The sequence below is a fragment of the Rhipicephalus microplus genome, unplaced genomic scaffold, assembly GCF_043290135.1.
Source record: "Rhipicephalus microplus isolate Deutch F79 unplaced genomic scaffold, USDA_Rmic scaffold_15, whole genome shotgun sequence".
Taxonomy (NCBI): Eukaryota; Metazoa; Arthropoda; class Arachnida; order Ixodida; family Ixodidae; genus Rhipicephalus; species Rhipicephalus microplus.
In genome coordinates, this window is record NW_027464588.1 from 257,091 (window position 1) to 284,632 (window position 27,542).

General features: G+C 46.1%; 1 protein-coding gene across 6 annotated transcripts in view; it reads right to left on the minus strand.

Moving 5' to 3' along the window:
- The window catches only part of LOC119174263 (prestin), a 269,359-nt gene that overhangs the window by 71,033 nt on the left and 170,784 nt on the right, over nucleotides 1–27,542 (minus strand). Inside the window, exon 1 of one of the 6 annotated variants that reach the window (XM_075883094.1) lies at nucleotides 18,677–18,815. The exons of the other annotated variants lie outside the window; for them this stretch is intronic. The gene's annotated coding sequence lies outside the window, so the exon portion shown is untranslated. Of the gene's footprint in view, nucleotides 1–18,676; nucleotides 18,816–27,542 lie in introns of those variants that run through there. 6 annotated transcript variants of the gene reach the window in all.

The following is a 27,542-nucleotide window of genomic DNA, read 5'->3' on the forward strand; positions in this document are numbered from 1 at the left end:
CGTTCGGTTATTTTCCGCTCTTACGTAACGAGAAACCGCTGCGCCGCCACTGTGTCTCCTCCACCCGCTGCGGCCGCAGTGGTTCTGCGTGCTCGGCCATGCGTCCTACACGACGGAGCAATACGATACAACAGCTGCAAAATGGGGAACAAGACTCGAATCGACCTTTGCGTGACCGCTACGTCGTCCCCTGACGTTAGTGTTCATTGTCCAGGATGGAACAATCGTGGAGGAATGCTAGGGAGCGGTTAGCGACAGCAAGGTCAAGGTGGTGTCTATTTGTCTCGCATCACTGTGGATAAATTGAACCTTCACTACCGTTGCGGAGAGGGTAAAAAAAAAGACAGATCCCACGTACAAAGGGAATCGATTATATGCGAAGCACGAATAAGGAATGTGGATATGTCAATTTAAAATCAGTACAACGTTCCGAGGTGGAACTAAATGAGGCCGTACATGACTTCCGTGTCATTATTATTATGTTTGGATGTGTCGTTTACCATAGTCATCTATTCACGTCACGTGATAACAAATTTAGTATATGTGGAGCTAGCGAAACGGCCGCGAGCACGCTATGAGCGTGGTATGTATTCACGTTCTTACATGACACGCGTGTTTGGAATATCATGTTTGCATCATTCATATATTTTGTCATCTATTGACGTCACGTAACACCGAGTTTGATATATATAAAGCTAGCAAAACGGCCACGAGCGCATCATGAAAGGCCCAATATACTCCAATGTAGCTTTGACGCGCACGCACGCTGGGCACAGCGACGCTACGTTAGCAAAACGCAAGCACTCTTTAATCTGACGCCAGGCGCGACTAGCGTCTGTCAGCGCGGCCCGATGGCAACCGGCGCGAAATCCGACATGCTGCATTTCGGCATTTCGCGCCCTTGCTTTACCCCGACAACACTGCGTCTCCCTCTTTTCGTGACGGAGGGACGCCAGACGCAATGAAACGTGCATGCGTTAAAGCAACGCAGCGCGTCGTGCGCCTGCGAGTATATGGCAGGAAAGGCGCCTGGCGTGGCAACGCCAACGTGACGCGACGAAATGAACGCCGGTGAGCCCGCGCTCCACGTCACGTAGAAATGTATTGGTGCCTTGACTGTGGCATGTAATCATGTTCTCGCATGACAAGCATCTCATGATTACCATGTTTGCACCAGTCGCATACCTTCATCAGCCATTGGCGTCACGTAATACCAAATTTGCATATGTGAAGCTAGCGAAACGGCCGCGAGTGTATCATGAGTGTGGCATGTAGTCATGTTGTTACATAACACGTATGTCATGATTTTCATGTAAGGGTCTGTCACTTGTGTTCGTCATGCAATCATGCCATGTGAACGAAACCACCGCAAGAGCTGCAGGACCACGAAATGCAAATCATGACATTCATGACATCTGTCATGATTTTCATGTTATGGCTAGTCAAATGTGTTCTTCATACAGTCATGTTATGCCATACCAAGTTTGCTATCGATAGCGTTATCGAAATGGCCAGGAAAGCTAAAAGTCGTAGGCGGCTGGCTAGCTAGCCAGCCAGATATATAGATAGATAGCAGCCAGATAGATAGATAGCAGCCAGATAGATAGATAGCAGCCAGACAGACAGACAGACAGACAGACAGACAGACAGACAGACAGACAGACAGACAGACAGACAGACAGACAGACAGACAGACAGACAGACAGATAGATAGATAGATAGATAGATAGATAGATAGATAGATAGATAGATAGATAGATAGATAGATAGATAGATAGATAGATAGATAGATAGATAGATAGATAGATAGATAGATAGATAGATAGATAGATAGATAGATAGATAGATAGATAGATAGATAGATACGCTCAATGTCACCGAAGTTCACTAAGAAATGCTTCGCATTTAAAAGCTGGGCCTATCTGTCCGCTCATCGTGCGGTGGCAATCTTGAAGTGCTTTTCTGTAGTCTGACGGGAGGGTGTCCCATGTGCCGAAGGGAAATGAAGGGATTCATCTTGGTAGAAAAAGCTGTCCCAAATCAGTGTTCTGATCTGCAATTCAACGTTGGGGAAGGGAATGTGGTTCACAACCGAGACGACGAAAACATAAGTCTGAACAAGTGTGCGCGACGCATCAAATGGTATAGCGTACTTTGAATTGCGATATAACGACCACGACGTGTGTGCTTAATGTACATCGGTTTGTCTTCAAGACTTCTTTAAAGGCGGCTACGCCCAAAATGTATGAAGACGAATACGTGGACAATTAGATAGCAGCTGAAACCATCTCCGCGAAGGGTCGATGATTAGGGAACTCGGCAACGGAAACGAAGGCACCGGTTTCAATCAAGCCATGGCAGTCGGATTTCGTAATGCTAGAGGCCCGTATTGAGGTGCGCCCTAAAGACTTGAGAATGGTTGACATTTCCGAAGCCATTGAACTCGACGGCGCGCCCCATTATCATATCGTGGCTATGGCATATAAAACAAGAAAGATTCTTATTTATTATTATCATTATTACTATTAATATAATTATTATTATTAGCCGCTTACAATGACAACAGTGCTTACAGAGGGGAGTTGCTGCTACACAATAAGCCAAAAGATTACTTGTGTATTACCGGCTCTAACCTTATTGTAGAACTGCCACTTGGGCGCGTAGAGAAGCAGGCATGTTAGGGAGTATCATCAACTTCCGGCTTATTAAGCCAAACGGTCTTTACAGCGTGGGCTCCATGATGTATGTACACTTGGGTTTTCGTAGAGTTCCAGGGTTCAGCACAATAAATGATTTTTACTCCGTGAAAAAGATTCTTGTCAGAAAGTCTTGTCGTTGCGGTTCATGTGTTTGATTTTCCATCGTACTATGAGAATAAACATTACGGAAACAATATTGTACGCGTTATCTGACAAATGAAGAAAATTTTTGACAGGTGCAATACAATGACTTTGGCTCTTGTGTTTGCATGCGAGAGGGCAGCTCGACGCATACGTGTGCTTAGACGAGGCCAAATGGAAGCATGCGATCATGTTTTCATGCCCATTAGGTGCACATTAATGCGACTGAATAGATTACCACAAAAGTGTAAACAACGTGTAGACAGAGAGGATGCACGTAAATGAGAAGATTATGGAGCTACGTTAGATAGCTTTGCGCGCCCACACGAATTTTGCAACAACCCAGTAATGGAGTCTACGCGCCAGCTGTAGTAAGCGTCGACTATGTCCCAGCAAGCACCACTGCGTTAAAGTCATTGCTTATGTTGAATTCCTATGGCAGATGGCGAGCGCTAAGCCGGGTTGTGAATGGAGCGCGCCGATGCGAGCGGGATCGTTCTCGCCACATCTGCGATTGTAACGCGTGCGTCTCGACGGGAGCTCTTGGTGAGTGGAAATCTAGCGAGGGAGCACGAGAGGGTGCGAGGGAGTGCAAAGCGTTTTGCAGACATCCATCAGTGATTGTATGAAGGGCGGGTGCACAGAAGACGTCACATGAACTTCCGGTCAAATCCACCGATTTAAGCGGAGCAAGATGTCTTGCTCCACGGAGCGATCCGTGATCTGCAGTTGCTCTCAATCTGCCATTAGAACACACAATTCATGCTCCTAATCAGCCATTGGAATGTGCTTGCTCCGCTCAGAGCAGAAAAACTTGATCTGCATCTGTCACTGGTATTCAACGTTACAAATTGTCTCGTGGGCAAAGTCCAGGGAGGAAGAAAGTCGCAATGTAAATGGACGTAAACGTTTAGAACACCAGCGCTGATAGCTTCATGGCGTGCGACGGCGCAACGAAGCAAAACTATGAATGCGTGCTCAATGGAGACGCCTGTCTGATCTCCAGACGCACGTGGAACAGCTAGATTAGCCACCGGTAAAGTCTGTCCCGCGTTCCAATTTTAGAAATCGTGCAGTCGCAAGCGAGATTAGAGCAAGCTGAGGTCGCTCGAACGAAGAGAAGCAAAATAATAGACAAAGGAGACATACAAAGAAACCAGCTCAAACGGTATGAAAAGATGTGGCAAAACGCCAGATTACGCGCAATGTATACTTTGGAGTGTTATGAAGCCAGACGCGTTTGTATCTACGTTGCGCAACATTTTATGAAACTAAAGCGCTAGCTCTTGCATACGAAAGCTAACTTACAACGTTCCTTTTTAACTTCTCTTGATATTTCTGTATCACTCGCATTTTTTTAGGGGCGAAGCTCTTTGAGCCATGGGTTTGCTCCTCCTAGCTCGTCGCGGTTCGTGACCACCTAGTTCGATGAGTCACTCAGCATGTGCGGACGGGTGGACAGACAGACAAACTGACCGAAGGACGAACGGAGGGCGGACGGACGGACGGACGGACGGACGGACGGACAGACAGACAGACAGACAGACAGACAGACAGACAGACAGACAGACAGACAGACAGACAGACAGACAGACTACGGACTGAAGCACGGACGGACGGACGGATGCTTAGCTCACTCCGTGGATATGTTGTGACTTTTTTCGGTTTTCGCCGCAACAGCAGCACGAAATCAGCGTTTATGACGGTGTAGGACTTCAGTGTCAGTTACTTATAATAAATACGAATAGACCGAAATTTTCACAAAAGTTAAGCGGTGGCTACCACAAAACTATTTCGAGAAATCTACAAATTTCTTCAAATGAAAACTGCTAACACAGTAATGTGAATAACACATTCGTGCAATGCAAAAACATGCGCAGTTGTTCAACGGGTCCACCATCAACACGCCACACAGTGGGCAAGCCTCAACGGGCACCATTTATTTTAACAGGTCAACGGCGTTCATCAATCTGCTAAGGTTAAGGTTAAGGATGTTGTAGGTAGCCGGCGTATCTAGCCTTGCATAATTTGCAGGCAATTGCCCCGCCTGGTTTCCTCTTTGCCAAATGAAGCTGTGTCCTTTGTTTGTTTTTTAACTAATCACGAGCAGGCTCTTAAAATAAAAATCGTTTATAGCGCGACGTAAGCCTGCATAAGACAGCGGCTTTTGTGCTATTCCACGTGCAGTACTGTGCCGGTACTCTATCTCGCTGATCTATAGAACAAACATAATTGTCACTTATCACCAGTCACATGCGAGGTCTTTAGCAATCAAAAATTTCGAGAGAAGTCGCGACACTTGTTTTCTGAAGATCGAGGAACCACGCGAAAACACAATATCAGTCACGCTGCCGCACGGTGAGCCTAACTGTTGCAGTTCCTCAAATGAACCTTGCCGTTCCTTCTTAAGCGCGCAACATTTAAGCAAATAGTGTTCTATATAACCGTTTTCCTTGCACTTCGGGCACAAGGGCGTCGCGGACAGTCTGATCTTGTGAAGCCATGCTGGTGTACGCACTGATCCCGTTCGAATGCGATGAAGTCAAGCAGGCCTCTTCCCTTGATAGCCCTTGTGTCACACATATGGCTGGTGAGGCGTCAGCCATAACGAGTGAAAATGCTTGTTTACAGCTTCTCGTACGATATGCTGATTGTCTTTGGGAGCCTTTTTCGTTGGTGTAAGCTCCAGAGCACTCCGGGCAAGTCTGTCAGCCACCTCAATACCCGCTATATCCACATGTGTTGGAATCCACTAAAACGTATTGTTTATACCCATACCATGCAGGTCTTTAAGGATTCGCAGTGATCTTTGAGAGCATCGATCCAGAATTACTCCATGTTTTAGCCGCTGCAAAGTGGGCTTACTGCCCGAGAACAGCACGATTTGTTGCTGCCTACAAAGCTTCAGTTTTTCAGGGCTGCCTGAATTGCCACGCTTTCACATGCTGTCGATGAAAGAACGCACTCGAGTCTCGCTGCCCAGGAAACCTTTAGAGACGGGATCACAAACGCTGCAGCACTTGCTCCGCGCACTATGTCGACTGATCCATCGGTGAAAACTTTCAAATGATCGGCGTACTTTTCTTCAATATATTCAAGTGCTAAAGAAAGTATTTCTGCTGTGGGTGTGGAACGCTTGCTTTGCATCCGTGGAATCGTCACCAGACAGTCGACATCCTTATGTGACCAAGGTGGGTCCTGTCGAAATGGTCTTTGTTTGGGGAAATTGATGATAAGATGGCGGAGGGTGTTGAGGGCCACGAAAGCTCGGGATTCCATGCGTCGCCGAAGGTGACTGAGCAGTGCTCGTCCTGGGCTCGATTCACCAAGTCGGCAAAGCTGTGCAAGCAGTCGTTGAGAGGCAAGAATACGTATAACGGCGGAAGACGAGCTTCATGAAGCACCTTTATGCTCGCTGCAAACTTTGGCACTCCCAAAGCAACTCTGAGGCCTTTGAGATGAAGTTTTTCCAACCATTCGTACTGTGACTTACTCGGAGAGATCAGAGGCAATTAAAAATGCACACGGTTGACACAGCTATGGGCGTCCATTGCATTTTAGTCCATCGTATTTGGGTCAATGACGTAGTTTGAATTGAACACCATGTATGCTTCATATCTTTTTTTCATATTCAACATACCTATGGCACTCCACTAATATTAAAACCCAGAGGCAGCACCACTTCGTATTGAATGTTAGTCATGAGGCTTTTTCTATGCGAAAGCCCTGGTATGATTGCGGTGCAGTGCCATAGCCGTTAAGACACCGTGGTGAATAGCTGTGGCCATTAAAAGGATGGCTATATGAGGGATAAGGCTATTGGGTGCAGTGGGAAGAGAGTATGGGAAGAGCGGCGCCATAATTACCCAGACCCTGATTTAGGGTACTGAACCAAATGAGGTGAAAAAAAAAGATGACGAGAGTGTCGCAAATATCCAATAACGCGTGAGCCATGTTTGACATACCCTATGGGGCAAATGGCTCAAGTGGTCTGCTATGATAAGTCACCATACCAGAGTGCTCGTATACTGTTGCTGTCATGTCTTTCTCTAACCTGCTCTGTATGCCGAAGATCTATATTTTTACATTCTAGACACACAGTATACACTAAATGTAACGCCAGTGAAGTGCACGTCGACATCATGATGCACTACAGTCACCACTACTGCGGTCAAGCGAAAAAGTCCCAGCTTTGCCGCAAAGGCGAAGCAATGAACGCGATAGCAACAACTTAAAATGCCACGCGCAGAATGAAAAGCAGATCGAAACGTGCCCCGCGTTTCTCACGCACAAAGAACGCACGAAACGTACTCACAGGTACAGATTAACGCGAATAAGCGTATCAGTTGTTACATTGCTTTGTCTGAAAAGCACGTCCTTTTCGCAAACGGAGACTGTGCAACGATTGCAATGACCTTTGTGCTCCCGGTAACTACAACAGAATAGTTCCGAGGAAACCTAAAGGCTAGTCAAGACGTATGATTCTCCCCACTGCAAGATAATAGCGCGCGGTCGAGCATACACCCCCTTATTCTCTACGCAGGCCAAAGTACGCATGAGAGATGAGAGCCGCCGTGCGCGTTGCGCCATCTTGCTGATAATGCTGAAAACACGATAGTTATCCCCCCGAGATGCCCGCCAACAGCAGTAAGTGGCAGATATAAATAGCTTGCCGTTTCAACGCGTACGAGGTATCCCTCGGTTGCTCAGTGGTTAACGCCTCGCGTTCATGACGCGGAAATCCCACGTTCGATTTTGCGCGCGCCGGAATCTTGTCTGGATTTTCTTCTTTCTTGTGGTTTCATATATATTAATACGTGTACATATACGGTGCATGAAATCAACGCCCACGCCGACTAAGGCGGCGAAATCCAGCTGAGAGCGTCTACATAATTGCTAACGCAATAAAAGAGAAAAAAAATCGCGCATCTCCACCAAGTGAATCGTGAGGAGCGGGTGAAGCACTGGGTATCATATAGATGAGTTACTGCACGTTACTCGAGCGTTGCGCCGTATGTTCTAAGTTGAGCGACATGAAGTGTCTATAGAAATGTAAATTCACTTCCCCTTTCAGACGCCAGAGGCAATTCAATGAGAATTCAGAAAAATTGCATGAGGGGAGGAGATAGTTCGAAAGTGTTTAGAAAGAAGTGTTTAACGATTTAAATTACTTGGAACTCTGTTATTGGAGAGCAGAATGCCGTGGCAGTGACATACATAATACATATTAATTCTCAAGGTAATACTCGAACCCACCATCGTTCCGATGGCGACATACCATTTTAATACGAGTGATTTGTCGGGCCATATAGTGTTAGACGCCTGCCTTTGTGCTGTACTCACTTTCTCGAGAACAAATTTTAGTATAGATCAACTCATCGTTTTCAAACTCATGAACTCATCATTTTCAAAAGGTTATTTTCATCGGAAGCCGCGATTTCTTACCTCACAATTAGCCTGTGTCTACGTTGAAGTCAATTGGAAAAGTTATTTTTTTGTCCAATATATTTCGATTACAGCAACGATTTTATACAGTGACCACACTGGAGGACAAGGCTGGGTCCTGAGAAGCTTCGCCCTTTAAAGTTGAACGAGGCTTGTGCAAGCATCGAGTTCAAGAGTAAAACACGACAACATAATAGGGCTTTGTGCACACCGCCTCCAACCATTGCCGCAGAGAAAGATTTGGGCGTGCAGAAAATTGGCCGTTTCGAACTATCCCGAATGTCAACTGCGAGTGCAGCTGCATGTTCACACTATAGCACAATTTTCCCTTTTGAAAACGACCCTCTACGCGTCCATAAGAAACGGCGCAGCGGCACATCTTGCAAGGAGTGGGCAGCTTTAAACCACCCACTCGTTGAGCAATTCACACGTTTTGACGCCCGGTGTGATTCTATATGATTGTGATGCGCAATATGACACGCGTTAAGGAGACACTTTCCACAACACAACGTTCATACAGCACTTTATTTCTTCTACGACTCAGTTTCAAGTACGCACCTGTCACGGGTGCCTGCTCTCAGATTCAGGTGCACAAAAAAAAAAAAAAAACGCCAGCTGGGTTAAAATTTCTGAAACTCTTCGCTACGGCGTCTTTCGTAATCACATATATAGTTATTTCGGGACGCCAAATTCCAACAACTATTACACGCTGTTACCACGATAGAAGACATGGCTGTAAAACAGAAAGCTTTGGTTCGATTCCCATTCACACCGAACAAATCTTTATTATTATTTCTTTGCACATATCTCCGACTTTAGTTCACAACCAAGAAAGCCACCACAGATGCCGGGAATTTCTGCGGAACAAACGTCCTCTAAGTACGCTCGAATTATATTTACGCGAGACAGGTATACAGTATACGCGAGAAGGGGTCGTGGTGTGCACACCTGTCATTGTCTAGCCGTTTCTTACAACTTTCAGTTTTGAACACAGAATGACTGCCGAGAAGAAATCATTTCTCTCTCTCTCTCTCTCTCTATATATATATATATATATATATATATATATATATATATATATATATATATATATATATATATATATATATATATATATATATATATACATAGCCTGATGTGTGTGTCTGGGTGGTTACACAAATGACGGCGTAACCCCTTTGAGTGTCAAAGGCGGAACGTTTGCATATCGTGCATTCCACTGCACGCTTGCACACATCCTGCTGCCACGTCACGTCTTTCGGCGTCGCAATACGCATGAAATATATGAGACAAACAGGCCGTCATGTTTCTCGACATTTTGCGCTACTGTACAGAACGCTTCCTCACGCGGAGGCGTGCGATGTAGCGATGATAAAAGGTACGCTGGAATGTGTCAGACGCACGCGCGCTATAGGCTGTCGCATTGCCCAAACGTCTGTTGATCTAAAGTGCTCTGCCCATTCACTAGAACAGGGTAAAGCGCGGTTTACGTGATAAGCACTGACTTCTCTGCAGTGCGTCGTACGTTGCTGCAAGTGGCAGATTCTTTCCCATTCGTAAAGCATATGTTTTTCTCTAATTCATATACACAGATTTCAAAATTATTATTATTATTATTATTATTATTATTATTATTATTATTATTATTATTATTATTATTATTATTATTATTATTAACAGTGTGATGAGACGGAAAGTGTAACAGCTGTAACCAGCACATGCAACGGTAATTCCTGTATTGAGTTTGGTTTCAACAAATAACAGGTGTACGTTTCCAGGTATATAAAGGCATATGTGCCTTCAAACTAATGCTGATTCTGCCTTAAGTAATGCGAAGCGGAAAAAAATTAAATGTAACGCAGTAAAACAATCAGATGTTCATAAACATCCACGAAAATGATTATGTATACGGGAAGTGTACTCCATGCCTCGTACTGATGCCCTAGATTACTTTCTTGATGTTTCACGCAACTTGTAGGGCTCTACTTCCTGTTTACGAAGCCGTTGATTTTCCGATCGAAGGATTCCTTCTTTCCGCTAGGATGCGTCCTTTATGTTTGGAGCAGGACGTCACCGGGAAGCGACAAATATGCATTCGAGTTCCCAAGTCGGTTTATAGACGGCAGTACGAACATTTCTAATCAGTACTGGCAAACACGATGACCTTACGTGCAGGGCGGGAAGGAGAGAGATGGTACAGTACGGCCTCATATGGGACACTTACAACAAGGTGTTCATAAAGCTTAGTGTTGAAAAAGCAAACATGAACCACGCGAGTCTAATTGGCGCAGTATTGTTCTGAGGCGTACGCAGCTCGCCTGAATGTCTTTTCAAATCCGCCAATATGGGTAACTAATTAACTTCCTAATTAGTACCTTTACGGAAAACCTTCACTACAAAAGTTGTGTAAGGCTGGAAAATATTAAACGTTAAATTACCTCTAAAATGTTACCTTGAATGAAAGAATACTCAACGGGAAACTTCTAATGCTTCTTTCGGCAGCGTGAAATTGTTTAATTCACGACAAAATGAAACGGCTTCGCATTTCTTTGTAGTGCACGAAATTTTAAAAAGTACGCTTGGTGAAAGTTAGCTGAAACCCCCCTGCATATAATATACATACTGGACCGCCATTTATAAGAAGCAAAGGGACGGGCAAAATCGCAACATGTCGGAAGCATACAGGATATGTCCTCGTACTGCGCGTTACCATTTTCTCAAGAGATATGCTACTGCATCATTGCTTATAATGCTACAAAACTCATAAAATGTGCTGAGTGCATATAGATACATTATTGTAAATATTCCTTTGTTAAATTTGCGAGAAACGGAACACATCAACTGTATCTAGCTACGCACATATCTTGCATCTATAAAGATAACGAGCGTCACATATCTGAAGAAAAAACAACAACATCGAAAAATGTAGGAGAAGGGGGTGCAGCATTTTCGAGAATGTGCAGCATCATAAAAGTCACGTTTGAAGTGCAACGAGCCTGTTGACGTCATTTAAATAAGCAATAGCAAGAGGAACGAGGTTGCACTTTGGTGCTTTCTGTCTCATTTTTTGTTTAATTTACGGAGTTCACCGACTTATGCGAGGAATGAGCGACAGCTGCTCCGCATTCGCCACGCGCATACGACCCACTGATATTTCGACAAGCATATTCTGTCTATAACCATTCCCGCATCTCTTATTTTTGCACCTTGGCAAAGAACACGTATAAAGTGATTCGCTGCTTCGTTCGATGTCGATGACAAGTAAGAAAAAAAAAAGCCGAACGAAGTGAATGTGTCGCCCGTCTTAAAGACTGATCTTTTTCGTTAAAATGCAATTGAAAGAGCAGCATAAAACACTACTACAGTTACGTTATCGTAATTATTCGATTAGTCCATTGCGGAGATAACACATTTAGCGATGCCGGCATTGCTAGTCTGTTAAAAGAGATGCATCATCTCTACTGCTGTTGTTTCTAAGAAAAACAAGAAAACTAGAAATATTCTGCAAACAAAATTGAAGCATGAGTTGTAGGTTGTAGCAGCGTGATAACGTAGTGAGACCATGTTTCAACCTCATTGATAATTTTATTAAAATTAGCCGCGAATTTGTACGTGTAGAGGAGGTTGTCATCACATATATTTCTTTCATTTTCGCTGGACGCCTGACGTTTAAGAAAAACAAACAAGCAAACAAACAGAACTGCCAGTGCCAACGAGGCAGAGATTCACGGCTGAAACAGAAGAAAGCTATCAAACAAACATTCATGCCCTGCCCCCTTCACCCCCTATACATTCTTACAGTATTGGTAGATAATGAATTATTTTAACTCACAGTTTTGACCATGAATGAATTAACTAAACCTAAGACTGATTTCAACTGGTATACTGATTGTGTTACTGATTGGCACTATTTGTAATTAGTACTTCTAGCTCAGTAACAACGATAGCAGTTATGCTCAGAAAGGATTGTAAATTGTAACACACATTAAAAAGAGGTGCGCAACTGAGGCTTCATTTGTTCAAGGGTGTGAATAAGGCTGTGCGTAAAAATAACATCGTCCCGGCGGCTTGCGCGTGCTCTATAAACACCACGACTAAAGCTTTGTACGCGAGGCCAACATTTATGGACCGAAGGTGACGATTGCGAGATCCGACATATCCTGGCCTTATAATGTAGGTGCACGGGTACTCTTGGACACTGGGCTTAAACTTTACGGTTTAAATACTATACACTGAATGCCCTCTGAATGTATGACATAAAGCGAAGACGCTCGTTGGTCACATTTCGGGCCTCTTGTGGAGCAGGGATTGTTACCGGAGTCTATAGAATAAAATCGTGACCGCTGTGTTTGATTAGCGCTTCTTCCTGGAAACATTTTGTTACATTTCCGTTCTTCGAAGGTAAACCACGACCTTCAGCATCCGTAAACATCCTGTTGGAGAAGCTGCTATTTCATGCCGTATGAACAGGGTCGTTGTTAGGCTCACATAAAAATGTTTTCCTAAAACCACGTAAACGTTTTCATAAACCACTGATAGTTTCTTCGAGCCAATCACGCTTTCAGTACGAAGGCTATAATATTGATTGAGGAGTACCACTTTGCGGACAAAAATAAAAATATGTACGGGGTTTGCAAGCGCAATACAAGCCCTATATGTACGCGGTGTACAAGCGCCTTGCCATAAAAAATACAAGCTCGAGAGACTGACGTTTATGTGGCTAATTACAGGTAACTCTAAATAAGCACTCCCCTGTAAGCAGAGGGTCCTTGAGGCATTTTTTTACCAATTGATAAGAAAAAGGAAAGGCATCGAACTATTAGAAATATCGCGGCACTACCACATCTTTCTTCCTTGTTTTTCCTTCTTTCAGTAATGCAAGTTACCTTCCAGTAAGCCTGTTCGAGAGCATTGCTTCCTATTACGTGTTGCGGCATAGCCCCATGGTGTTTTTGACATTTTGCAAGCTGTCTTTTTCAGCCGGTAACAATGACCTCGCACTTGGCGTTTGAAAAAGGGCACTTGAAATGCAACAATGACCAAAAGAACATCCGCTGGAACAATAGCAATTTTATAATTTTAAAGCAAGAAGTGTAGTTTAAACTTGTGGCTATAGACCTAAGTTATAGTATGCCTAAGTGAACGCAGCTAAATACAAAGTAAAACAAGGCTAGAGGAGGCATTTACTTGTGTTTCAAGTGTTTCAATGTACCGATGACTCCTAACCTGCTTTCAACACAACATTTCAGCTATAAATGTCACCTGGCATCTTTGTTTATATACGGATAGCGGAAGTTCTTAACTGATGAATATACAGCCATAGCTTTCAGAACACTGAAAAGCGTATCAAGGCCATGAAAACAGCCCACGGTTTTTCACCCTGATAACTGCAAACGTACGAGCTCACACACACGATGTCGACACTGAATGCCTTCTGAATCAATGATCGATGTTTTTTTTTTTTTTTTGAAAGCCGGCGAGTTGTAAACAACACAGCTACACGAACTCGTAAGCAACAGAAAGTAAGCAGGACAACTCTCTGTCGAATTCCACCGCACCGTTGTCCCATGGCTGTCAACTTTATGCCATTTTATTCCACCGTTCATGGGCTGCTGAAATACCAGTTTCAACGAAAACTATCATTCTCACTGCGAGACGTGGTTTTTAGAGATTTATGTGGCCTCGACGCCTACTAAAGGAGTCATCATTTGTTTTTTCACATCTCCTTCACTTCAGCAGCACCCCCGAGTGAAATTAAAAATATATATATTTGTATTCGAATAATCCTGATTACCACAATGATGATACCAGACATATAGGCGCCGTATGAGGGAGTTAGTAAGTGGAGTGTTGCCAATAGAAAACTGTTACAGATCACAACGCTCCTACAGTCATGAAAACACCATGAAAGGATCGTTAAACCGAATCAGATTAGATCTTCTACATTTTGAGTATTCTGTATTTGGGAGCCTCCACTTTAAGGTTACTACCACAGAGATGTCTGCTCCACTGTGGGAAAACTTATTTGACTCAGACAATCTCGCTGCCAGATTCGTATATACTTTTTAAGTCATTTCGAGTATTCCGAAATTTCTCAATGATGACGCAATATACGCACAAGTGGCACAATTGACAGTGAACCAATACTTTTGAGTTATCCGTCTCTGGGTGGATGACCATTTTTTTTTTGGGGGGGGGGGGGGAAGAAGGAATCGTGAGCCATTGATGAAGGGTATCTTAACCATCATGTTTACCACCCTTTCCATGTTCATTCCGTCTGCGCACAAGTGCCATCATACGACCAACTCGATAAGCTTAGCGCTCCGCACATTACACCGCTACTAATTAACGATGTTTTAGTTGCATCTTCCATTAAAACATGCCTCCTCGTTGTGTTATCCATTGTTTGAAGAAGTTCACCGTCCAGACAGTACAAAATACAGCAAGTGATGCCCATGCAATAGCAGAATCAAAGCATATTAGTTTCCTCTGCCTCCCAGAACACGGGAAGAAGTTACTGTTATGTGATGGAAATTCTGTGGTGCATTTAAGCGACTAAACACTTTACAGCTGCGTACATGACGCTCAGAGCGAAGTGCTGCAGCATTTGAATTTCATGAATTTCGTGTGCCCGGTGGCAAAATAGTTCCAATCAGCGAATTCAGTGAACTACAAGGCCGTATGCGACTCGCTCATCAGAGTTGGATTCCGCTACTACCTCGAGAGACACGCGTGATCACCGTAAGGGAAAAGCGGTTGAAGGGACACTACGGAGAAAGACGATCCTCAACAATGAGAACAATTGCTGCGGTTTAGCGTCCCATGCAGGATCACGTTATTAGGGGCGACGTCACATCGGAAGTATCCGGAAATTTCGATCACCTGGTGTTCTCGTATATAACAGTAAATTATCCATACACAACATGAAAACCACAAGGTACGTTGGCGGCTAGTTGGTTTATCATGCTCGCTTTGATCAGCGCAAATGAACGTGTAGATAGCTGTTTGTGTTCGTACGTGCTCCGATCTGTCCGCGGTAAGTCGCGCTGTTAGAAATATATGCTTTAAGACGATGCTTGCTCAGCCACAACACAAGCTACAAAATAAAAATAAAATTCAGGTGGCAACGTCACTTCGAGGTAGCAGCCTCAGCTTCTTGCGAAGTCTTTGGCGGTGCTACTGGAAGTATATATAGTCATCAATCGGCGGTAAAGAACGATGTTCTCTGTGGGGGCCAGGAACTGCGTGTGCGAGTTCGGGGAATAAATACTGTCCCGCCAATGTGTCCAAAGTATATGAAAAAAGAAAACTGAAATTCATGAAGTCGCACTGACATCTGTGCACCGATTTGACGGCGCGAAATTTGAAAGCTATCCTTTCCATCTTCATTTTCTCGGCTACAAATAAACCTAAGATGCCGAAAGTAATGACGGAAACTAAACACGGATTGTCTCGATGAATTCATTGGTTGACTTCAGCGATCTTTCAACAATCGGCGCCATCGCGTGTAAAAAACAACTTCTTAATTGAAAAGAAGGCTACCTTTTAGCTTTAATTTCGTGCATATTCACGAAAAACATGGGAAGCCATCACTCGCGCTGACTTAGTATGCCACTTTAAGCGGTCTTGCAACGTCGGATACAAAGCTGTGAACCAGTTGAATAAGTAAACACGGCTGGTGGAGGTCGGTATAGTAATGTTACATGTTGTTGATCTTCCCTGTGTTGTAAGCAGCGAACTAAACTTTGCGCATGTTAAAAAAGAGAAAAAAAGCTTCCTCGCAGATAGTCGTCGCGAGTGGCATTTCGCCGACACCATGCCACGAGTTTCCTATTGCTTCTCCTTGCCTGCTAAAGCTGTGCCTCTCTCCTGACACCTAATATCGGTGTTCTAGCGTTTCCAAACTACTCTCAGTAGAATTTTCATTAGCGCAACAACAACAATAACAGCAAAGACGGGTGCCAAATACGTTCTGATGAGGTGGAGAGACACAGCAAAATAAAACAAAACAGCAGAGAATGCAGTCAGCGACTGCAATCTTACAGATCACGTTCTATCAGATAAGAAAGGCCAGTGAAATCGCCATTGATCACTTACACGCGTGGGAACGATAGCTTTAAAGGCAAGGGCATAAACCTCGTCTGCAGACGCTTCAACTAAGGCTCGTACCTGTATAGCCTCGTGATTACACTGTGCCAACTTGTGACGAGTATTTTTTTTTTTTACAGCGAAAGCTATTATACGATCAGAACACAGGTCACGTGCGGCACCGCAGTTGTCCGCCGCTGCCGCCGGTGTCCGTAACAGATATCACAAGAAATAAAAAATACTCCGTAAATAAAAACACCAAGAACACAATGAAATTCGATCCCGGGTCCACTGCGTGCCAGCCGAGTATTCTACTACAGAGCCAAGCCAGCGCTTGAAACTCTTTTCAACACTGGCCTTAGGCAGGCTTGATGTCGGGAAAGGAATCACGTTAATATGAGTAATAAAGCGTTTTAGAACTTCGAAGGAACAACCATGGTGTCACACAATGTGAATTGTGTATAAAGAGTGGCTCGTTCAATAATCCAACCCATTACAAAAGCTTGTTTTTGTTCACCTATCAACTGTGGTGCATACCCACTTCAGCCATAATTCTTCATCGTCGTCAGCTACTGTGTTAAAATATTGCACAATATTCCTAACAAGTGTGTAGCGGATACCACGCTTCTCCGAAGACTGATGAACGATAGCATATAGTGAATGCTGGCCTACTATACAAAAATTATGATTAGTTATGGCGTAGTCGGTACTCGGCAAATGTGATTACAGCAGTAACTCAAAGATTGCTAAGAGAAATGCTCGTTTGATTTGTACTCATAGGAAAAAATAAAATCCTACCACGGAATGTAATTCAAAATGAAAATTAGGACCTTTTCAAACACAGACCCCAAAAGTTTGCGGTTCCAAAGCCCTTTGCGTATGCACGTTTTGTATCAAGCAGGAGCAAAGGGTTTTCGAATATGCTCTGCGGCGCTTTGGACTCTCACCCGATTCTCGGTCATGTCACTTGAGTGGCTGCCGTCGCGTTTTTCTGACGCAAAGCTATTGGGGCAGGCTTCGTGGCTCCCGCTAAATTCGAGAAATAGCGTCTCCAACGCAAAACAAAAACGAGCTTCGAGTTTTGCGCATGCGCAGTGGCTTCGACTATTTCTTTTGGGCCTTTTGGGGCCCCTATTTCAAGACGTCCTAGTGATTCCAAAATTGCGTGATTGTTTTCTTCTACTGGGTCTTCTCTAAAACCTATCAAGCTGCGATTTTCGTTATCTGACACAGCTGAGTGGTATTGGAAGCTCGGTACACGCTAAAAGGAAAGCAGGTACGTAAAATGTTGAACGCGCAGTACGCATCTGTCAAGCGATTGAGACATGTGTTTGAAAGACAACTTCCGAGGGGGGGATCACTAGAGAGGGGTGTCCTTCACAGCGCGCGCAACAGTAAGGTTAGGGCCCCCTGCCATGCCGTGATTCACGCCACTCCACTACAGAATACGCAAAGCAAGGAAGGGAACATGAATAAAAAACAAACAAGTCGCATTGAAACTTGAAGTCGTTTTCCATAAATCAGTCAAATACTGAGTCTTCGAGTAATTTCATAAGAGGAAAACAAGCAAGCACGAGAACTTCGACGTCACAGTTTTTTTTTTATTCGTTGCTGTTTCAGAAGCTTGGTTTCAGAGCTCTTGTCCCAAAGACTGTCGCAGAATAAACGCCATCCATCAAATTGCAAGTTGACCATTATTGGCAAAACAAAGCCTGTTTCTACTAAGGTGGATAATGACACCGAACACGAATTCTTGGGCGAGCAACGCAATGCATTGTGTCACCACAGACGCCTACAGAACAACGAGGTATGAATAGCATATCGCGTTCCGAGCAGACAGCGGCGCGGCGTCGAATTCAACCGCGGTATGCACGAACAGCTGTTCCGCCAGCGAGCGGCTAGCGGGGAAAACGCGAGATGTGAAGGGCGGGTTAGAAGCACAAAATATTAAAAACAACAGGTGGAGAAAATCCGACCGACTCCTCGAGCAAGTCGAGTTTATGGGAACAGAAGTCGCGTTCCCGCAAACGACACGATCCCACGAAGTGCCGTTGCGATGCACGGAACATTTCTGCGTCGTTCGCGGGCGTCTGCGAATGCGGGAGGCGGTTCGAATTTCCCGGACGGCTGACTGACAGGGGCGGCTGGCTACGAGAGAAGCAATGGCCGCGGCGATGGCGGCTCGCCGCGCGAGAGTCGTCTGCTAGAACGCGCGCCGCAACGTCGAGCCTTTTAAGATTGCAGCAGTACGTCGGCAGCTCGGTTAAGGAAGATGTGCGCCAAGATGTTTTGTTGTGACTCACCGGTGGGCTGTCGCAGCTGGTTCAGGGGTCGCGGCCCAGTAGCCTGCCCCAGTGACGAACCAGATCGATAAACCGCGGTCCCCTCTCTCCGGCCGCCGCCGCTGCTGCAGACGAAGCGGTATTTTTTTCGTCTTCTTTCGGTCGCTTCTTTTGGTTATTATTTCGGCCTCCGTTGCCCGGATGCTGCAGTTGTGGCGCCTCGGTCGACCGGAAACTCGTTATACCTATGTATGTACCGGTGGCGCCTTTCGCGCGCACGGAATCGTCTGCTAGCGTTGCGGATGGACAGACTATACAAGCGATCCTGGAGCTTCGCTTGCGAAAGGTGCGAATTCACGCCAATATGTATGGGTTACTTTATCCAACGTGTTTTATAAATTTGGTAGATGATCTAACGTCATGCTGTTCTTTGCACGCATCTATGGCTTCACGCACGATGGAATGGCCAACTTGAAAATTGTGGTAAATGAACATGGTGACATGGAAGATGAAAATTTAATTCGCTATGTGTTGTCATCTGGTTCAAAGAAAGACTTCGCGGGTTTTAACATGGCGAATTTGAACAAAAAGTTGCACTGCAGTGGCAACAATTTGAACCAACTGAACAATGAGCACCGGGTCTATGGTCTTAAATGCGAATGCATTTCTTAGTCGGGATATGTGAGGCATCCGGCGTTGTCCGCGGTGTCCACGGCACCACTCTCACTTTCAGCTCTCATTCCCTCTCCTGCAGCAACAGCTGCGGGCGCGCGCGCTTATCCTCACCCTTAGCAACCGCAGCATGTGGTGCGAGAGAGTATAAGAGAGGGTAAGCACAGTGCTTAGCCACTCCTCTCGCTGCTCGCTCTCTCTCTTCCCTGTGCCACTCTTTCCCGTCCGCTCGCGACTCACTCTCGACCGTTCGCTGGCTGGGTGCTCTCAAAAACGTCCGGAAATGTGTGCTCGAGACGCCGCTGTTAAACGCCAACGCCAACCCGAGAACGTTGCTTGCTTTGTTCACTTCATAGTATTTTTAATAGCGCATGCTAATTAAAAGAGCTCGAAACGCATACCACGGTTCTCGCGACAGATAAACGCATTGTGCGGCGAACGGTGCAATTGGCAGCACGGGCTAAAAAAAAGAAAACATTATTCTCCAAACGCTGGTTTCTCACGTGCGAAACGCCGTTATGGACGCTACGCAATGCATTTGCTTTTCTTCACGATTCCATTCGTGGAGGTGGTGGAACTCTTCTTCACATATACAATTTTGGAAGTATAGGCTGTTAAAGGATCCCTGCATCATTTTTTGAGCATAGTCAGAAAATGCTGCCGATTGGTAGTAAAGGCTCCACACAACACACGAGCCAATATAGCGCAGCACGTTGCCTGGAATTCACAATAAATGATCAAAGTCAGTCAAAAATTGCTTTATCTTCTCTCGACAAAGCACGCACTAAGCCCATAAATCACTCGTAGTAAGGCCATCTATCAGCCATTGGCTTACTTGAACATGGCGCGCTGGGTCGTTACAGAGATAGCCGCGGGAAGCCGTCACTTGTACACGCGTGCGCGCACGATCGCACTGAAAAGTCACGTATTCAAAGAAAAAAAAAAGAAGTGCTCAAGGTGACAAGGCGCGCGTGACGTTTTTTGTTTGCCCCTCCCATCCCCTCCACCCTGCTTAGCTTCCAGCGCTTTCGTCAGGACGAGAGAAGAGATAAATGCGATTGCAGCGTGTGACAAATCTTTGTAACTCCGCTCGCACTGGACGGATTGTTAGAATTTTTGCGGCGTTGAATTTGTGAGGCAATACGCTTTTCTCGTGCATTAAGTTTATGGTTACTCAAAAAAGTGTTTCACGGCCCTTTTAAGGCGTGATAAGCGTAGCAACACCACCTGGTTTTTCAAAAACGAGAAGGTCTTCTTGTGATCAAGCGTTCCCGCAGCAATAGTAACAGTGTAAAGTGAGATCGACTTTGCACATAAAGGTTCGGTGCTTGGTAAAAAAGTAGCGCTTAAGAAACAATAAGCATGCATGGCGTTTTCATTTAGTCACTCTCGAGCATAAGATGCACAGAGTGTAGCTAGACAACACTGCATGGTGTGTCTACAATAAGTTCACAACTGAAATTGCCGACTGATTTTTGAATTCTACACAACTGGCAACACGTTCCTTTCAGGACGTCTCACGGCGTCTCTGGGCTGGCGGACGCCCGTCATGGCAAGCCAGCCCCCGAAGAAGGCGCTAGCCTTCGACGTAGTCGTCCCCGAGGGGACTAGTCCCGAAGACGTCGTTGACGCGACGTCTTCAATAGTAGGAATCGAAGAAGTATACTGCGTTCAGCACTTTGGAGGCCGGAACTACCAAGTTACCGTCAACAGTGAGGCCGCACTGGCCCAAATCGTAGACGCGTCGCACCTCATCATCCGAGGAGAGCGCGTCGCCATCGTACCCCTGGGACCCCAAGTGACCCAAGTGACCGTACTGTTCCTGCCGTGCCGCGTACCCAGCGAAGTCCTCGCACAAGCACTCTCTCCCTACGGGAAGGTGCTGCACATCACCAGAGGACTCATGGGATCGCGCCCAACCGTGACCACTGGGACGCGATACGTCCGCATGGAAATGAAGGCTTCGTCACCGGTGCCCAACTACCTCAAGGTCGCGGGCCATCGAGTAACCTGTGACTATAAAGGGATCCAGCGAGTGTGCCGTCGATGTGGAGACAGCGGGCACTTCCGCATGAATTGCACAGCTCCGTTTTGTGGAAGGTGCGGCGTTTATGGCCACGACGGGAAAGGCTGCTCGCTGCCGTGTCGCCGTTGTGGGGACCCGCATGCCACCGTGGCCTGCACCATCAGGCCATCGTATTCCGAGGCGGCATCCAAGGATTTCCCTCCACTTCAACCAGGAATGCCATCTAAGAACAAGTGCGACGATTCGTCAACGCGAGCCGCGGTAACCGACCACGACCAAGGTGTGCCAATCGCAACGCTGCACCAGACGCCCACTGCGTCCCCAACGATTCCGGGCCTGGTACTCCCTCCAGGTACTGAAAACTTAAGTTCCCCGCGTCCCGTGGTCATTTCTGAGGAATCGCAGGCCAAGCCCTCGTCTGACGAAGCGCCTCGTGAGGACGGCGTCTCGGATGGGAATATTGCATCTGAGGCTCCTCGCGTTGCTGCTCTGTCGACAACAAGTTCAGGTGTCATCGAGGAGTCTACATCTCAAGACGACGACGCCTGCATTAACGAGGACTCCAACAGCACCGCGAGTGAGGCGCCCCTACAAATTGACGAAGACACCAGCGCCAGTGACTTAAGCCAGGACAGTGGAGACGTCTTTGTACCATCCTCGCTCAAAAACCCGGACACCAAACGCCACCGGATAACTACTCGTGACTTGGAAGCCCCCACCAGAGACAGAAGTCCCCTGCGGACTTCGACGCGATCCCGGAGGCCCCGAGCTTCCGGTGGATCGCCTGGTCGGAAAAAATGACTCAGCCACTTGCGGGGCATTGGCTCCCGCACCTGATAAAGGTACCCCTGCATTTGCGTGATTCTATACTATGTTTTCATTTTCCCCATGGCTCTTACTCTAAAAATTATTACTTTTAACGTTCAAGGTTTCCGAAATCCACAAAAACAGGCTGAGGTATTGGCTTTTGCACGTTCAGTGCACTGTGATTTGCTGTTCCTGCAAGAAACAAATTTTTTCAAGCTTTCTGATGTACTCGCTTTCAAGCGCGCGTTCAATTTTGATTGTTTCTTTTCGTACGCCAGCACGCAGTCGACTGGCGTCGGAGTCGTTATTTTTAACCGAGGTCTTTTACGTGACCATCATGTTTCCTTCGATGCCTTCGGACGCGTGCTGGCGTTCGACTGCACCTTTTTTTCGTTAAGAATAAGATTTGTTGCCGTGTATGCCCCAGCGGCACGCGAGAACTCAAACGCGTTCTTCCAATCTCTTGATGCGTTTCTTTTAAATTCCCGACATGTGGTACTTTTAGGGGATTTCAATTGTGTCTTAGACTCACGCGCAGACGTTCGAGGTCCGGGTCGCGGCCGGTCAAACTGGAATGCCAGAGAACTCGAACGTCTAGTGCAGCAATTGGCATTGAGTGACATTCATCAAATTGTGCATGGCAGTAATTATGCCTATACTTGGCGTCGAGCAGCGTCGAGCAGCCGAATTGATCGCGTGTATGCATCCCCCAATCTCATTACCTACGTTCACGACACCGGGGTAATGTCATTGCCACCGACACCGGTGTACATTAGCGACCATCGGCCGGTCATGTTATCTCTCCGCCTGCCAGTGGGGACGCCGACGGTTCACAGACCATGGCGTCTCGATTGCCGCGTCCTCCAGGACTCTCAGGCTACGGAGAAATTATCCCGAGCGTTACGCGCATCGCTTATTGGGGCCGATGTAGCTGATTGGGATCGCCTCAAAGAACAGTGGCGGCATCATTGCAGTGCGTCGGGCAGAGGACTTTGCACCCGTATGTCGAAAGATGCGTCATTGTTAATCCAGAAGATACGCATTGCCAATCGAGATCCCAGTCCTTCCACTGTAATGCGGGCATGGCAAGAGGAGCTCGTTGAACGGTACCAGCGTATTATGCGCGCTTCTTCACTCTCGGCTGCCGCTTGGCGCTGTAGACGTGCACCCTGTGCGCACCCTGAGGTGCTAAGGTATGCACGCAGAGCTCTACTTCGTCCACCAGGCTCGCCTGCCCACTCGCTGAACTCTATCACCCCAGCTGCTGCGGGAACGCGCGACTTTCAGGAATTCACTCAACACTTTGAGTCAATAGCTAAATCTGGTGCTAATGTCTGTTACCCAGGATCCGTTTCTTCGCATCCTCTGCTAACAGATTTACCTCATGATTCCAACATGTCAAATGACGTCCTCCTATCACCGCCATCCGATGACGAAATCAAAGGTGCATTAGACGCAATGAAAAAGGGATCGGCCCCAGGGCCTGACGGACTACCTGCAGAGTTTTATGTACAGTTCTGGCCTATCATTGGTCCAACTATGTCACGCGTCATTCGCAAGTGTTTCCAAGATATTACACTTCCAACTTCTTTCCACAAAGGCCGTATAACACTAGTTCCCAAGAAAGACCCAATGTCTACGCGACCAGAAGATTGGCGTCCTATTACCCTGCTCAATGTAGATTACAAGCTCTTGGCTAACATTTTGGTGCGCCGAATCAGTCCATTTCTTGCAACATTAATCGCTCCCCACCAGGTCTGTTCTGTTCCGGGCCGAGAAATACACGCCCATACGTGGTTAACGCGCGACATCATTCAATACACCATTAGCCGATGTGCGCAAGGACTGTTGGTTTCATTAGATCAAGAGAAAGCTTTTGATTTCATAGAACATGGCTACATACTAAATGTTTTACATGCATACGGATTCCCGGATAAGTTCATTGACCTTATCAACGCGATGTACACTAATTTAGAAAGTACCCTTTACTTAGATTCCCGTGAGAGTCACGCATTTAGAGTCACGCGTGGGGTCCGTCAAGGGTGTCCCCTCTCCCCAGTGTTATTTATCCTTGCATTAGAGCCCTTCTTAAGGGCCGTTGAACATCACCCGCAGATTCGTGGCTTACCTCTACCCGGTAACACTCAAGTAAAAGTCGCTGCATATGCAGATGATATCACTCTATATGTACATAATGAACAGTCGCTGCAGCATGCTCTTGATACATTCCATGATTTCGGTATTATCTCCGGTGCAAGGTTAAACTTTTCTAAAAGCCAGTATTTTTTCATTGGCAACCCCAGCGGTCGCATCAACATCACGTCGCCTTTACAGTGGTTTCCTGAGATTTCAATACTCGGAGTTACTTTCACTGTATTTGGTATACAGGATAGCATCTGGTCATCCGTTGTACAAACTCTTCTAAATGATATAAAAGCAGCCAGGCACTTCGAATTCCCCCTCTTGGAACGCCGATACTTAACTCAAACGGTGTACCTAGGAAAATTTTGGTACCTTTGCCATTCTGTTAAACCACCGCTCCACGTCTGCAGGAAAGTGCAAAGCTGCATCAGTTCATTTTTTTGGTCTGGTGGCACAGAATTGTTATCGCGTCCAGCGTTAGCTCAACCGCGAGATCAAGGCGGTTTTGCATTCCCCGACGTTTCCGTCGCGGCTTCTACATTGTGCCTCCGCACTCTATTGCGAATACTAAGCAATGATGACATACCCGCTCAGACACTGGCTCGCTACCATCTGGGGCCATCACTACGTGTCTTCTTGCCGGATAGCCAAAGAAACAAAGGTCCCCAATCAACTGAATTACCACCTTTGTATCGAGCCCTTCTGGCATTTCACCGACGTTTGGAAGCTACGTGCCCAGAGATAGAGGTGGCCGATTCTAAAGTGGTGGACACAATGGCCGCCCTTCTACGGCCCCTGGTGCCCCAGCATCGTCAATCTGTATTGAACCGCGCTTGGAAACCAATAACTGCCGCAGTGTTGCCAGGGCATCTCAGAGACTTTGTCTGGAGGCTGGGCTGGGGCTTGCTCCCCACGCGAGATCGGTTGCAGCGATGGCAGGTGGTTCGCACTTCCACTTGCCCCAACTGCGTCATGGTAGAGACCAATCGACATGCGACGTTTGAATGTGTGGTTTCCCGCCTTTTTTGGCGTGCGGTTAATGCTGGTTTTCGGGGACAGGGTGTGCGAACTTTCGTGTCCAACGGCCGATTTCCGCGTAGCCGCTTCTCCGCTCTCTTAATAGTTGCGGGGCTTTTCAGCCTTTGGAGAAACCGATGTGAGGTCGTAGCTGCCAATTGCCGCCGGCGTGCTTTGTGGCCGATACTGGGGAGAATGAGACGAGAGATCCTCGCGTTCCTCTCCGAAGAGCTTTTCTTCCTCGGGGAGCAAGAGTTTCTGCGGCATTGGTCGTGCCCTTTCGTGAAGGTGGAACACGAAAGGATACAACTCATTTTTCGACCGACTTGGTGCTAAGCAGCGCCCGTTGAGTTGTTATATACGATTTCATTTGTTACAAATTGTGTTTTATTTGGATCTATTGTATCGTTATACCCATGTATCGTGATATCACATTGAATTTTTGTGTACATGTATGCGAACATAATCATGTATATTAGAGCAAATGTCTTCACTGTGACGTAGTGATGTTAGTCGTGAAATATAGATGTGCAGACGTGTATGTGCCCTGTTGCTGGAATGGTATGAAGCCTTTGTGTTCTGTACATGCTGTAAATAAACTTTTTCTAAATCAGGACGTGAAAGTTCATACGTTGTTTTAGGGCTCTCCATTAGTAGAGTACCTAGTACTCTCAGGTACTCTGAATCGTTACCCACTTTTTCTATACACACTTCGTTAAAAGAACGTGGAGTTTCGTGGTTTTGTCATGATCTCCCATAGTAGAGTACCAGGTACCCTAAATTGTTCACCATTTTTTTATGGGCGAAGCTCCTTAAAGCAGTATCCGTTCGTGCCTCGTCGAAGTACGTAACACGTGTTACGCTTTGAACTGCAAGGTGGTGCAAGTGAGAGATTTCTCCTGTGCGCTGTTGAAAAATGAAAATTCGCAGCGTGCGCGTTAACTAAAAGCCGAATTCTCCTGTCTCTCATTCCTCATTAGCAGCGATTGGCATGTACATTGAGCATTATCTGACAAGAAAGGGTTGCTACGTTATACTCGCTGGGCGTAACCTCGTTGGTTTTAGAAAGGTTTAGCGAGCGTTGGGCAGCAGTACCATGAATACAGTGAGCTAGTATATACCATGAACTCAAGGTGGTTAAAGGTGGGAAGTAGACACGAAGCGCAAGCCGTAAGAAAGTGTACAAGTGCCACCTCTCGTTAAGTCCTTGGAATGTCCGCTGAATGGCGGTGCTTCTATATGGGGAATATATGATGAAAAGATGCGAGATGGTGGTACTTGGAGTGTTGAATAGATGGACGAACGGACACACAGACAGATGTATGGACGGACGCACGGATGGCTGCACGGACGGATGGACGATTGGACGGTCGGAGGGGCGGATGCATGGACGAACGCAGGGAAAGACGCACGGATGGACGTGTGAACGCACGAACAGACGCACGCGCGGACGGGCGGATGGACGCACGGACGGTCACACAGACGCACACATGGACGGACGGAAGCAAGAACAAATGGACGGACGGATGCTTCACCCCACTCTCCATCATTCACCCCGTGGATATGCTGCCATTTTTTTTCTTTTAAACACATCATACTTTGCCTTCTGTAATATAGAACCACACGTCGTTAACGAGTATCCTTTTTCAACAGGGCCTCGTCATGTGTGAGGCCCACTGAACGGATTTGTGCTCTCCCATAGTAGAGTATACATAGTACAATAAATCGTTGCCCACTTTTTCTAAAGAGAATAGGGTGAATTTAAATGCGAGGGAAAAATGCCGCTTCTTCGCTGACCGAATAGTCACATGGTCATTCGTAAGGCATAATTTACGGTCTGCACATAGTGTAATTTTTTTCTGAACAGCAAGCATGGCTGCGCATCCGGAATACCTTATTCTGAAGATTTGGTATGCTCCGCTGAGATGTTATTGATGTTCACCATTCGTGATAATGAACCTTGCCAAAGACCCTCCGCTTCTTAACATCCTGGCGCTCACAATTTATTTTATTAACAGCCTCCCACACTTTAATGTGGACAAGAGCAGCTGTTACATGAGCTCTTCTAAATAAGTGAGTGCACTGTAACACACTGAATCATTGTATTTCTTATTAGCACATTTTCGCAAAAAAAAAAAGTCATGAACACGAATGGTACCGAAAGTCTCGAGATGTACAATATGTATAGGACGATGTCAAATAAAATTACACCGCTTCCCGCTA